General features: G+C 40.0%; 1 protein-coding gene and 1 long non-coding RNA gene across 2 annotated transcripts in view; one reads left to right on the top strand and one right to left on the bottom strand.

Annotated features, from left to right (window-relative positions):
• Positions 1-15,167, top strand: part of LOC123373193 — a 56,673-nt gene that overhangs the window by 30,548 nt on the left and 10,958 nt on the right. Inside the window, exon 2 of the long non-coding RNA XR_006580606.1 lies at positions 1,399-1,478. This is a non-coding gene — a long non-coding RNA (uncharacterized LOC123373193). The remainder of the gene's footprint in view (positions 1-1,398; positions 1,479-15,167) is intronic.
• Positions 1-15,167, bottom strand: part of LOC123373192 (cytochrome P450 1A5-like) — a 47,302-nt gene that overhangs the window by 30,382 nt on the left and 1,753 nt on the right. The window lies entirely within an intron of this gene.

The raw sequence follows: 15,167 nt of genomic DNA, 5'->3' as shown, positions 1-15,167 counted from the left end.
CAGTCCAATTTGCTGACTGAATGCGTTGAGTTGAGTTTATAAATTGCTGTTACTTTGTCCCACTTCTTGTTGATCTCCTCATCTACATTCCCCTCCTCTTCATCAGGGTCTGCAAGTGCTTGAAACTGTTCTTTAACTGCAGACCAAAGTCTTTCTGTATTTCAGGGGACTTTAGCTTGTCAATGTCATAACATCTATGTCCCTTGTTTGGTGGACCCACACATCTCAGTTTTAGCTTGATGGAGGCTGTCACAAGGTGGTGGTCGCTGCCAACATCTGCACCCCTTCTCGCTTTTTCACTTCTGTCAGTGAGCGTTGCCATTTGCCATTGATCATGATATGGTCAATCTGATTCTTATCTCTGCCATTTGAAGGACACCATGTCAGCTTGTGAATTTCACGATGTTCAAATAGGGTTCTGCCAATGACTAGGTCATTCATATTACAGAAATCAACAAGCCTTACTCTGTTTTCATTCATGGTGCCACATCCATGTCTTCCCATTGCTCTGTCATTGTTTGGGTTGTCCTTACTGACCTTGGCATTCGGGTCTCCCATGACGATAGTTAGGTCATGGTGTGGGACTGTCTCTAACTCTGCCTGTAGTGGAAGGTAGAATTTGTCCTTTACTTCATCACTGTCATTTGTCGGAGCATAGCACTGAATCAGGGTGATATTATGTTTTCCTTTTAGTCTGGCTCTCAGATACAGTTGAGACAGAGACAGTTGAGAATGGTCAGAAGTAAGGGGCTCCTTAGAATCCAAAGGCCTGGTTCAAAGCCCACCAAAGTCAATGTAAAGGCCATAAGGGCCTAAATCTCTTCCCATACTAGTTCCATTGAAGTCTATGGCATTTCATTAGCATAAAGCCAGCGTAAATGAGACAAAACTCAAACCCTAATGTTATTCACAACCTAATAACAAAAAGAGCAATAATCTGTCTCAGGCCAGTGAGTTTTTGGCTTCCTCACTCATAGCTTAGTCCATTGACATCACTTTCATGAAACCAAAATTCTGTGAGTGCAGCAGGAAATGTGAGAATTGCATTCAGTTCAGTTAGCAGTATCAATTCCCACCAACTCATATCACTACTGGAAGGAAACCAGCAGTCCAGACGCTATGCAAACCAAAGATATACCAGAAGAATTTGAATCCCTTTATGTTAATTTATACACATCCTCCCTAATAAGAGATAGTCCTATGAAGGTAAAGTCTGAGACCCAAAAGCAGCTGGTGCAGGATGGGGTAGAATAAGTGCCTGAGAACAAAAGTGGGGGTTTCCACTCTCATGCTCCAGCCACTTCAGCAGGACAGAGCTGCTCTTGGGGTTTTTTTATTATTATTATTATTATTTCTCTCTTCTGAACAGTTTCTTTGCATCTTTTTTTATCTTGGCAGCATCAAGAAATTTTGGAAGATGATCCTGCAGTGAAACCTAGGCTAGACTGGATGGAACTGTGTCTCCACCGATGAACAAGGTACTTGTACAATGCATTTTGAATGCAGTTCAGATCCGTGAACCTCTAATTAAATAATAAGCTACCCACATTTAAAGTGAAGCACAAAAAAGTGAGACAAGAAGCTGATATAGCTCAGGGTCTACCAGCCTTTACCCTTACAGAGGCCACCAGCAGTGGAAATTCAGTTGGAAGGGACAGAGCACTGTTGGCTGGAGCTGAAGCTTCAGCTGTGATCTAAAGCCACCTTTCTGGGTGAAACCCCAACAAAGAGTTTACCATTACTGAGCATGGCTCAGGATAAGTCACCCTTGGGATACAGGGGCCAGGCTGGGACCTAGATGATGTAATATATTCCCTGGAATGGCAGCCAAAGAAGGTACTGTGGAAAAGCCAACTTTATGACAAGTTATCCCCCTTGTCTAACTGGGATCAAGAAATTAAAGGAAAACCTAGAATTCAGCCTGGTCCTGCTTTATATCAAAAAGCTGCTTGGCTGAAATAACTCATAGATGTGGAGACGGGTGATGTATCAGCTGTGATGTCCAATCTCACTTTTGTGGCACACGTCTCATTTGCAGTACAGAACTGAAAAAAAGGGGGTATTGGTTAATTTTTAGTTGATGAAGCTGAGACACTGTTACTAGCCATGAGCCAATTTTCTCCTTCTCTCCCCATGCACTTACAGAAACATCCAAGCAATACCAGAACCCCATTTAATAGCACCCCTTCTGCAATGATCTGCCTTAATTTTATGTACACAGCACATTAATTGTTTCTAAAACAGGAATGGATATTCTACCATTCAGACAATCTTCTAAGCTCCTTGGGTAAACCATAGGTTACATATTAAAATGAATAAAAATTATTTCTTATTTTCTTTGTTTTGTTTCAAAGTGGGAAAAGCATCTGTCCACATTAGAGGTTGGTAATGTTTTGTTTGCCACCAGGAGGTGCAATTGATCTTTCCAACGAACCAGCAGCTACCCCTATGCTGTCTTTCTTGGCTTGGCACAGTTTCTTTTCAGTGTCAATAATGCTTTTTACTTTGATAAATGTTTTCTTCTGTGTTTGTCTGAGGTACTTCTTTCTTGGCATTTGATGGAGGTGGAGGATGGACAGGAAACTTTCATGTCCTTTGACTTTTGTGTTTGCTAAATTGTACTCCCTCTTTGAGGAGTTCATCTCTTTCTTCCTCCTTGTCCTCTCCCAGCTCCGTCTTCAGTTTCTCAGCTTGAGCTCAGACCTCAAAGCCCAGGTAGTTTTCCAAATCTGAACAATCACCTTTGCTGTTGTTCAAGCCACAGTAGAGACAGACAGAGATTTCACCTGCAGTGAGGAACCTCCAAAATCACTGTCTTTCTGGCAGTGAGATTTAATGTCCACTATATATTCACTGTAAATTACCACGCAAGGTGCAAGGCAGAGGAGAATTTTGGACTGATTTAATCAGAAGACGTGGTATTTACATGGTTTAAGAGCCTTTGTGTGAAATCTGCCATATCTGCATTCAGTTGTACTTCCATAATATATATATATTGGAGGAACATGGCAGTGCTGCGTTCTGCAGGACATTCCTGATTTTTCTGAGGCTATCCTGCATCCTATAAATACAAAGCTGCCAAGATATTGAAAGCATCCCCAAATATCTTTGCAGCTAAAACATTATGATCTGACAAATGGAAGGCAACATTTAAAAGATGGCAGTCTGTCTAGAGTTCTTTCCATTCTCTTTTATCTGGCCCTGAGGTAAATGCATTGTCACTAGTAATGGATTCTTTTTCTACATTTTCCATTTTTGTCGCACTTTTGATATTTCTTCTCCAGGTTCCCCCATATTGATTTTCAAGGGCACCTGTACTGTTACAGTTCCCTTCCATTCCTCCTATAGTTGATCAGCTGTTGAGATTTTCCCTCAATTATTTCCTTTTTACTTCTTTGATCTATGGTAATTCGGGGGAAAACACTTTTTTTTCTTTTTCTTTTTAAACAGAGACTATTGATTAGCCAACATATTCTTCACAGGACTATGTTTACAGTTTCTGTTTTAATTTATGCTATCAGATAAGGAAAAGAATTTCAGTAACAAACAAACAAAAACACACTTTGTTGTTTTAATTTTTTCTCTGTCCACAACAACTTTTCTATTTTCCTTCAACAGCCCAAGATAAAATCCTCCAATATATATATGTATTCTCCAAAAAATGTACTTAAAATGGGGCTCAGTCAGTTCTTCTTTTTCTCATGGTCTTATGCTTAAAGTGAGAAAATGATTTTTTTTTTAGTCTAGATTTTTAAAAACAATTTAGTGTTCCTGAAAAATGTCATCTGTGTGATGGATCAGTTGAGATTTGAACTAGTAACTGCTTGAAGACATAGCATGACACTTTCTGCTGTAAGTCTGAAAAAAGTCTGAACTTGAGTGAGAAGGAACAGTGCAAATTTCATTCTCAATTATCAGTGATCCAGAAGCAATCCCTTTTTTTGCTGAGAGAGTATTTTTAGACAGTTTCATTCAGAAACATTGTGTGAATTACTGCCTTCTTTGGTATCCCTGATTGAGGCATAAAAACATTCTAAATAGTAGCACTACGTTATGGGAGAAGTTGAGAAGGGAGCTTGAGTTGCCCATTTTGCATACAGTAGTTTAAAGGAAATACTGACCGTGTCTCAGAGTTACACTTTGAACAAAAGGAGGTCTGTGATTCATATGCAAAAATGTGCAAAAAATGAAGACAATCATTGTGATGGGTTGGATCACAGTAACCCCCTTGGGGCTGCCAACTGATGTGCCAAGACTACTTCTGCCCCTGATTTCCCTGCCAGCTTGGGACTCCAGCACCCACCTTTACCTTTGTTTCGGTCTTTCCTAAACAGCACATACCCTTCCATACCTGTACTCCAGTCATGACTACCGTTCCACCATGTTTTGGTTATTCCTACGATATCCGGTTTCAATTCTCGGACCAGAAGCTCCAATTCCTCCATTTTGTTACCTAGGCTTCTCGCATTGGTGAACAAACATCCTAATTTTTGCTGTTTGGCTTCTCTCACCTTTGTTTCCCAATTTGGTAGGGACACAGTACCACCAGTATGACCTATTGGTCTAGTATTCATCCCCCCACTCTTCCTTACGTCCAAACCCCTCCCTCTGGCTATATCCGTTCTTATCCTGTTGTCCTCCCTCTCAATGTTTAAATTTGGCGTGGAGAGTGCCTGGACATCTCCCAACCGTCTCCCCTCAATTCCTGATCAAAAGAGCTTTAAACTAGGAACAGGGCAATGGTCACATTAGGGAAGAAAACTACTAGAGCCTCCCCATGGATAGTGATTGGGGTGTGCTATAGACCGCCGGGATCTAGCCTGGATATGGATAGAGAACTCTTTAATGTTTTTAAGGAGGTAAATACTAATAGGAACTGTATGATCATGGGAGACTTTAACTTCCCGGATATAGATTGGGGAACAAATGCTAGTAATAATAATAGGGCTCAGCTTTTCCTAGACGTGATAGCTGATGAATTCCTTCATCAAATAGTTACAGAACCGACGAGGGGGGATGCCATTTTAGATTTGGTTTTGGTGAGTAGTGAGGACCTTGTTAAAGAATTGGTTGTAGGGGACAACCTTGGCTCGAGTGATCATGAGCTAATTCTGTTCAAAATAAATGGAAGGATAAACACAATTGCATCTGAGACTAAGGTTTACAATTTCAAAAGGGCTAACTTTACGAAATTAAGGCGACTAGTTAGGGAAGTGGATTGGACTAACATATTAAGGGATCTTAAGGCGGAAGACGCCTGGGATTATTTCAGGTTGAAGTTGCAGGAGCTGTCAGAGGCCTGTATCCCGAGAAAGGGAAAATGGTTTGTAGGTAGCAGTTTTAGACCGAGCTGGATGAGCAAGCGTCTCAGAGGGGTGATTAAAAAAAAAACAGAAAGCGTACAGGGAGTGGAAGATGGGAGGGATCAGCAAAGAAACCTACCTTATTGAGGTCAGAGGGTGTAGGGATGCAGTGAGAAAAGCCAAAAGCCAGGTAGAGATGGACCTTGCGAAGGGAATTAAAACCAATAGTAAAAGGTTTTTTAGCCATATAAATAGGAAGAAAAGCAAGAAAGAAGAAGTGGGACCGCTTAAAACTGTAAACAGAGTGGAGATCAAGGATAAGCTAGGCATGGCACAATATCTAAACGAATATTTTGCCTCGGTCTTTAATAAGGATAATGAAAGGCTTAGGAATAGTGGCAGAGTGACTGATGGGAATGAAGGTGCGGAGTTGGAAATTACAGTATCCGAGGTAGAAGCCAAACTTGAACAGCTTAACGGTAGTAAATCAGGCGGCCCGGATAATCTTCATCCTAGAATATTAAAGGAATTGGCGAGTGAAATTGCAAGCCCGTTAGCGATAATTTTTAATGAATCTCTGAACTCGGGGGTTGTACCGTGTGACTGGAGATTAGCTAATATAGTTCCTATTTTTAAGAAGGGGAAAAAAAGTGACCCGGGTAACTACAGGCCTGTTAGTTTAACATCTGTAGTATGCAGTCATGGAAAAAATATTAAAGGAGAGAGTAGTTATGGACCTTGAGGTCAATGGCAATTGGGACAAATTACAACATGGTTTTACGAAAGGTAGATCGTGCCAAACCAACCTGATCTCCTTCTTTGAGAAAGTAACAGATTTTTTAGACAAGGGAAATGCGGTGGATCTAATATATCTTGATTTCAGTAAGGCGTTTGATATGGTACCGCATGAAGAATTACTGGTTAAATTGGAAAGGATGGGGATTGAAATGAAAATCCAGAGGTGGATAAGGAACTGGTTAAAGGGGAGACTGCAGCGGGTCGAATTGAAAGGTGCTCTGTCGGGTTGGAGGGAGGTTACCAGTGGAGTTCCTCAAGGTTCGGTTTTGGGTCCGATCTTATTCAATCTATTTATCACTGACCTCGGAACCAAAAGTAGGAGTGGGCTGATAAAGTTTGCGGATGACACGAAGTTGGGAGGTATTGCCAATTCAGAGAAGGATTGGGATATCCTCCAGGGAGATTTGGATGACCTTGTAAACTGGAGTATTAGTAACAGGATGAAATTCAATAGTGAGAAGTGTAAGGTTATGCATTTAGGGATGACTAACAGGAATTTTAGTTATAAGCTGGGGACGCACCAGTTGGAAGTAACGGAAGAGGAGAAGGACCTCGGAGTTCTGCTTGATCGCAGGATGACTATGAGTCGGCAATGTGATGTGGCCGTTAAAAAAGCTAATGCGGTCTTGGGATGCATTAGGCGAGGTATTTCTAGTAGAGATAAGGAGGTGCTAGTCCCGTTATACAAGGCATTGGTGAGACCTTATTTGGAGTACTGTGTGCAGTTTTGGTCTCCCATGTTTAAGAAGGATGAACTCAAACTGGAACGGGTACAAAGAAGGGCCACTAGAATGATCCGAGGAATGGAAAGCCTGTCGTATGAAAGGAGACTTGAGGAGCTCGGTTTGTTTTCCTTAACCAAAAGAAGGTTGAGAGGAGATATGATTGCTCTCTTTAAATATATCAGAGGGATAAATACCAGGAAGGGAGAGGAATTATTTCAGCTCAGTACTAATTTTTCTGTATACCCGACAAGCCCCGTTTCTTCTGTACTTGCCCCTCCCCCGGTTCACCTTTGCTGAGAGAGTGCTGAAAAGAAGCAACCCCTGCACTTTCACGAACATGTGAACTTCGATTTTTTTACCTGGCCACTGCTCAGGGTACAAGGGAAGGAAGGGTTTTTTGTTCCCTCCCCTCAAACTCCTCAGGAGCAGCAAGGCACAATCAAGCCCTCAGTTCTGACTGAGAGGGGATAGAATTGCAGCTGCCTAGGGTTTTGCTTTGAAATCTTCTATCCAAGGACTGATTATCCATGACCTTGCTGAGCTTGTGTTTGATCTTACAAGACCACAGCCCAAGGTTGCATGACTGCCAGTGGAAATTTAAATCACTTATCATTTAAAATCAGATTACTTTACAATCTAAGACATTCTCTTCAAAAGTCTCTCTTTCAGGAGCCCTTATTTCTACTGACTTCCTGGTATGTTGCTATCTTGGTTTCTTATTTACCCTGTCCTTTCACAGCTGTCCATTAAGGGCTTGAGTCACAACTATATTACTCCTTTTTTATGCTGGTGTAATTCCATGGCTATACTGGCAAAAAAATGGAGTAACACAGTGGTGAATCAGGGCCTAAAAATTTTTTTTATACCATTTTAAATCCAAAACTTTGAATAATATTACACAATGAATGCCATCTAACAAATATAATAAAAATACACAGACAAGACTCCAGCTCTGTAATTATTATATCACAATGAGCCATGCTGTGAGTAGAAATCAGTTCTATAACTTTGTAATGCTTAATGGTATAATGAAAAGCAGATGCAGAGGAAATTTTAGCAAGCCTAGCAAGAGAAAGCAAAGTATTAACACTTCATGAACTTGAAACTACTTTATAAGCTTGAGGAACTCCCAGACAGCATCAGACTGATGAAACACGGATACAGTTTTATTCTTTCCAGATAAATAACAAAGTTCATTTCTATATATATTATGATCCACTTAAATTGTCGTTAAAATAACTGAAATATCACTTCATTGCATAACCACACTGATCTGGTATCAGAGGGGTAGCCGTGTTAATCTGGATCTGTAAAAAGCGACAAAAAGTCCTGTGGCACCTTATAGACTAACAGACATATTGGAGCATAAGCTTTCATGGGTGAATACTGATCTGTTATTTATGAGCAGATGTGGCTGAGAGCAGGGTTTCCAGATACTTATTTCTGCTAAATATAGTCAGTGTTTAACCTACACATCAACACATGTAGGTGGCTTTACTAAAGGGGGTTTTAGTAATTTCTCAACCAGACATAATAAAGACCAGCATAGTAAGTAACTGTGAACATGTGAAGAACAATCTTCAGGTGAAATTTCAACATACAGATAGCTTACAAATAGGAATAAAATACTGGTGATAGTTGTCACATTTTACATCTTCTATTCCTGGAATAAAAAATCACATATAGCCCAGTGATGCAATAACATACTTAACAGGACTTGTCAAATTTGTTTTAATTTTGATGAAAACCCATCTGCTGGCCTTGTTACTCTATAATGGGCTGAACACATACACCTAGTTCTAAGGTGAAGAGCTGGGGATTTGGACTGGGACACTCCATGGAAATGATATTCAGCCTGTGGCTCTTCATCACCATCCTATTGTTATCTTCCCTACATGGAATAAGATATTGTATAATGTCCTAAATCAATGGTTCCCAAACTGGGGTTCGTGAACTCCTGGGGGTTCACAAAATGTTAGAGGGGGTTCTCAGGAAAAAAATTCCCTAATGGCAGACAGAGCTGTCCCTAGGGACCCTGGGCAGCATGGGGCCAGCAGCCCGGAGCCCCTGGACTTCCAAGAGCTAAGTAGATCAAAGCAAGCATATCTATCACACTGAGGAGATTTAAACTTCAAGACTCCTAATAAGAAGTGGAAAGGGAGGTGGATATTTTTGCTGTTTTTAAAATTAAATCGGCAGCTAGTATTGCTTTTTAAATTATTTTGAAGAACAAGTTTAAGCTTTGTTGTAATGTGTGTTGTTTGCCTGGACTGCTCAAGACCTGAATGCTTGTGTAGGAAGAACTCTTTGAGTTGGCTTCTTAAATACCTTCATGCTGTTTCACATCTGACACTCCTTGATGAAACATAGGTGCCTTGTCTTATAACTGGCTTATTCAAAGTGATACAAGCTATGAAAGTGAGATCTTGGAAGAGTGTTGCCATTTTCATAATGTAATAAAAAATACTGTAATGATAAATAATAATTAATAATACATAGTGTGTAATAAGCATGTCATTAAAAACAAAGTTTATATTTCCAAGATCACTGCTTTTATAATTTATACTCAGGAAAAGGAGAAAATTCCTGGAAATATTCATTTTTAGGAGGGGGTTCGCGAGACTTGACATTTTAGTGAAAGGGGTTTACAGGTTGTTAAAGTTTGGGAACCACTGTCCTAAATGATAATTTGGCAGTTGGCCCACTGAAAAAAATGGTAATTTTAAACAAAAATAAAGTCAAAGACACAAACGGACACCCTCTCACAGAGCCACTGCACAATGGGCACTCCCACCCCATGGCTGGAGAGGCCTGCATAGGACTTTGTGTAGGTCTTTTATAGTGTAGAATATAGCAGGGTCTATGCAGCAGCAACAGATCATCTGACCCCACCCTGGAACCTTCTCCATGCCCGACTTCCTCCTTTTTCCAGTATTCTGACTGCAGGGACTGACATGGAGTAAAGATCCACTCCACACAGGGGATGTTCATATACATGAACACACCTCTCCAAACGCCTCTTCCCTCTCCCCCATCCCCCTCCATAGCCTCCCTGCCCCATTCCGATAGAAAGGTTGTCAGTATTGTGTGAAATATCCCACCCTGATAGTAGGTGTTGATCCTGCTGGGGAATAAGAAGTGACTTCTGTTCAGTCACTGAAGCAGGTAGCCTGTGATATAGCCTATCCACATATAAGGGAACTGGAAGTGTCTCTTTAGAAAGAGAAGACTTAGGGCAGGAGTGGCCAGCCTGAGTCTGAGAAGGAGACAGAATTTACCAATGTACATTGCCAAAGAGCCACAGTAATTCGTCAGCAGCCCCCGAGTAGTTCCCCCCACACCTCTGCTCCCCAGCACCTTCCGCCCACCAGCAGTCCCGCCGATCAGTGCCTCCCCCTCCCTCCCCGCACCTCCCGATCAGCTGTTTTGTGGGTTCAGGAGGCTGGGGGGGAGGGGGGAGGAAGGAGAAAGGGCACGGCAGGCTCCGTGGTCCCAAACAGCTCAATGGCTGTGAGGTTACTGGGATGGCTGGGGTAGTCTGAAGGGCTCTGAGGATGCAGGAGTGCTGGGGTTCTGTGAGTGCAGAAGGGCTGTGGAAGAGCAGAGGTGATGATGAGCAGTGGGATGCAGTTCGAGGTGGCAGAAGGGCTGTGGAAGAACAGAGGTGATGATGAGCGGTGAGATGCAGTTCGAGGTGGCAGAGAGGCTGTGGGAGAGCAGAGGTGATGATGAGTGGTGGGATTCAGTTCGAAGTGGCAGAAGGGCTGGGGAAGAAGTAGGAAGAGATGCACCACACAGCGCGGGAATGGAGATCCCCATGGGAAGAAATGAGAGAAGCCCGTTGCGGGAGAATGGGAAAAACCAAATGGCTTTCCAGGAATGAGGGGGAGAATGTCACAGAGAGAGAGAGAGAGAGACAAGCTGACATATTAAGGGTAAGAAAAAACAGATGTGGAAACCAGGAAAAGGTACCAACAAAACCAGCAAATTGTGCTCTTTTAATCTTTGCCTCAAATGAAGTTCCCAAAGGGGAGTGAGGACAAGTTTTCACATCTGCTTTATTTAGATGTTACTAAATGTACAAATGGACATCTAGGTATACTCCATAGTTGATGGCTGGGTTATGTACAGTAGCACAGAGCATAGAAGGAATACTTTAGAATATAAGCAGGATATACGGTATTATATCAGTAGATACACCCAATCATCTCAAACTTCTCTTTCAGTGCTAAATGTCTGTTTTATGATTGATTTGGTGACATTATTTTACTTGATCCTTGTACGGGCCCCGAGGATTAAGAATGAATATTACAGAGGGGAAAGGATAACGTGAATGGAATTGAAATGGAGGTTACGATTGCTGTTGGTTGAAATTTTCTATTTAACACTTTTTTGATGAAAAATGACCTCTTTTCTAAAATGAACATTTTCCCAGAAGGTTTTTTTCTTTTGAAATGTTCTGAGGGAGGGGTCAAAAAAGGAAAAAGGAGGCGAGAGAGTGGGGAGAGAACAAAAATCCAAACACACACATGTTTTGGAAAAGTGTTTTTTCATTGAAAAATTTGAAATTTCTTGAAGAAAATACTGAAATGTGTGTGGATTTTTGTTTGTGAAACATATCTACTATGGGTATGTCTACACTGCAGTGTAAGTCCAGGGGGAAGAGGGAAGACCCCAGAGCTCAGGCTCCAGCCTGAGCCCAAATGTCTACACTGCAATTTTACAGGCCCCACTGTGAGCCTGACTCGGCTGACCTGGGCCAGCCACAGCTGTATCACAGGTCTTTTATTTTCCCTTGTGTGTTTCGAGATCTTCTGTTCAAATGTAAAAAATCATGTATTACCTATTCTTATTTAAATATTTTGATGCTTTGTATTTACCCATTATGAGCTATTATGTGCTTGAAATCATATGCAAAAGTCCAATTTTATCAGCTCAATTTTTGAACTAAGATTATTCAGCTCCTGGCTTTGTGTTATAATCTTTTGTAAAGTACTGTCAAACTCTATGAGTTAGCAGCGCTCACTACTGAGTTCATTTAGCTCTGGTGTGACCGACGAAAAGCATTAAAAATAACGAACCCACATCCAAAATCAATTTAATATTATATCCATTTAATAATTTCATTTTCATTTATGAATATTAACAAAGTCTATTAAATGAAAGCTATTTTAAATACTTCAGTAAACAAGAATGTATAAAGTAAAACTCTCAAAAGACAAATATTATTGTGGTAACACTGTGAACTTTCACATAAACAACAACACATCTCTAAACAATCAGTGGCTTTTTTCTTTGGTCTTTGGGACAATGAACCCAGACAGATTTATTGATAGGATGCATTAAATCATTTAATAAGCCAAAGTCTACTCTCAGTCACACCAGGGTTAATCATCAGTAATGCCATTGAGTTAAGTGATGTGCCTTGGTATGAAAAAGAGCAGGAATTGAGCCATTCATTTTTTTTAAGTGCTAAAAATGTCCAAAAAGTAGATCATTCAAAAGTGGGAGGAGGAAGATATGAATGTTTTGGCTCAAAGCCTCTTTCAGCAACTTACAAACAGTAAAGGATATTTTTATTTCAAATGTCCAGTCTATCAAGGCTTCAGTTGTACTGAAGAAACTAATGTTCAGCATGTGTAGGAAAGAGGGAGGAGATATTTAAATAAGCATTTTGGTATTAACATTAAAGTTCTATAGAAAACACATAATTCTAAAGAGAAAAATAGGAGTAAGATACATTGATCTCATTAATCTCAATCTCCACAATGAAATAGAAACCTGTATTTAAGAGAACAGGAGTACTTGTGGCACCTTAGAGACTAACAAATTTATTTGAGCATAAGCTTTTGTGGGCTACAGCCCACTTCATCGGATGCATGTAGTGGAAAATACATATATATATACACAGAGAACATGAAACAATGAGTGTTACCATACACACTATAAGGAGAGTGATCAGATAAGGTGAGCTATTATCAGCAGGAGAGAAAAAGAACTGTTTGTAGTGATAATGAAAATGGCCCATTTCCAGCAATTGACAAGGAGATGTAAGGAACTGTGTGGGGTGTGTGGGGGGGGGAATAAACATGGGGAAATAGTTTTCCTTTGTGTAATGGCCCATCCACTCCCAGTCTTTATTCAAGCCTAGTTTGATGGTGTCCAATTTGCAAATTAATTCCAATTCAGCAGTTTCTCGTTGGAGTCTGTTTTTGAAGTTTTTTTGTTGTAATATGTTGGTGAAAACCAGTGTCAATTAAGCTTTTCTGTAGTAGGCCTGAAACTTTAATCGACCTAACAGGAACAAGGGACGTACATCTACCTATGTCAGCTAATTGCTTATTAGCTTGTTTGGATAGCTTATCAGCCATTTTGGCTCCTCAAGTGTATGCAGCTGTTTTTCCATGTATGCATCCAAAGTATATAGTACAAAGGGTCAACGGATGTATCTTGTGTCCCCTTCAGAATGACAAATGTATCCTCAACAGATGTATCTTGTAGCCCCCACAAAATGATATATGTATCCTGCGTATCCAATTATCCCCTAATAGATGCATGTACAGGTTCTACAGGTCAACCAAATGACGTAGACAAATGTAGGCTAAGTTGTTTGTTACTGATTATAAAAAGGCCCGTTCGGGCTTGTGGGGTGTCTCTCTCTTCTGGCACTAGCCGATCAGAGCACCCGCTCAGCTGACCGATCAATAAAGGGTGTGGTACTCGTCTTCCTGTCTCCGTGCCTCCTTGGTGTAATTAGGTAAGCTCCAGGGGGAAACGAGCCCTTTTGGCTAACATAATATTGCGACTTTTAGGTCTGTAATCAAGTGGCCAGGGAGATTGAAGTGTTCTCTGACTGGTTTTTGAATGTTATAATTCTTGACGTCTGATTTGTGTCCATTTCTTCTTTTACGTAGAGACTGTCCAGTTTGGCCAATGTACATGGCAGAGGGGCATTGCTGGCACATGATGGCATATATCACATTGTATTTAAGAGTGGGTTGTGTGGATGCATGATCATACCTACATTCAGCTTTGACAAATGGGAACAGAATTGTCATTCATAGAGAACTGTTTGATAAAAACAATCAATGTGACTAGAAGGAAATGATTATTAAACTGGAAATGAGTACGTTTCAAAATTAGTGTGCTGGAAATAAAATCCCAGCAGTGCAATATAAATCCCAAATTGTCCATTCATTAACTTAATAACAATTATGGTATTTATTAAATTTCCAAAGAAACAGTATTTCCTGGAACTGATTCCAGCTGCATTAGCAGGATGTGAGCAAGAAGAAAACCAGACAGAAAAAGAAATCGCAATATATTTTTCTTAAAATTTTTTACCACATTTTATTAATCACAAATTAATTCTGAAATATTTTAAAAGATTATTTTTTTTACCAGATTGCTCCCATCTCCTAACAATAAAAGCAGGAACATGAAAACCTTGCTTAAAAAATGTTTGCTGTGCATATAATTTCCATTCTTATACTGAAGATTAGTCCCATATTAATTCCATAATAAATTATTGAAACGTATATTAAGTGATCTATTCAGTGATTTTCCCAACTTTTCTGGAATAAATTATTAATGTAAAATGTACACAATATAATTTTAAACTGACTTATCGGTTTGGTTAATGTTTATAAAAGAGAGAGTCTGTGATTATGGGCTATAAACATTGACTGCCCCATGTAAATATTGTTTCTTGTGTTTTTATATCCAATTTATGTTAGTATTTCTAAACATGACTGCTTGAATAGCTGCTTTAGTGAGCAACACTTGTAAGATCATCAGATCTTTTAAAAGCATTTCCATTAGAAAGAAAGAAAAATGCAAGTGATGGCAAACATCCTAATCAAACACTTTACAATTCTGGATGCATGATGGACAATATTATTGACCAAGAGAAACCCTCTCAGCCTGTGTTGTCTGTGCCTCTGTTAGACTTCTATCTAGATTTTGTAAATTGTAATCTGTCTTTTTCATCATTAGGTGTAACTCAGCTCAGATCCCAGTGCAGATCGGGACCACACAGTAAAAGATCATCATTCTGGTACTGATTCTCTTCTCACTTTCACCAATTTTACACCCATGTAGTTATGCCAGATTTAGACTTAAGAGGGAAATCAGGGCCATAGTTAACTTCCTGTCCTCCACAACTTCCATCATATCTTCTTCTCTTAGATATATCAGCAGATAACTAGAAGAATAATTTTAAATGCAAAAAAGAAAAAAGTAAGCAAAGCTTGAGATTCTGCTAGTATATCAGGAATTTTAAAAAAGGATCATATTTGCTTTTTGGCTTTCTTCTTAATAGGAAAATAATTCAAGCTTTCAG

Source organism: Mauremys mutica, chromosome 6 (assembly GCF_020497125.1).
Source record: "Mauremys mutica isolate MM-2020 ecotype Southern chromosome 6, ASM2049712v1, whole genome shotgun sequence".
Classification (NCBI taxonomy): domain Eukaryota; kingdom Metazoa; phylum Chordata; order Testudines; family Geoemydidae; genus Mauremys; species Mauremys mutica.
The sequence above is the reverse complement of the archived record's forward strand: the minus strand, read 5'-3'. Positions and strand labels throughout refer to the sequence as shown.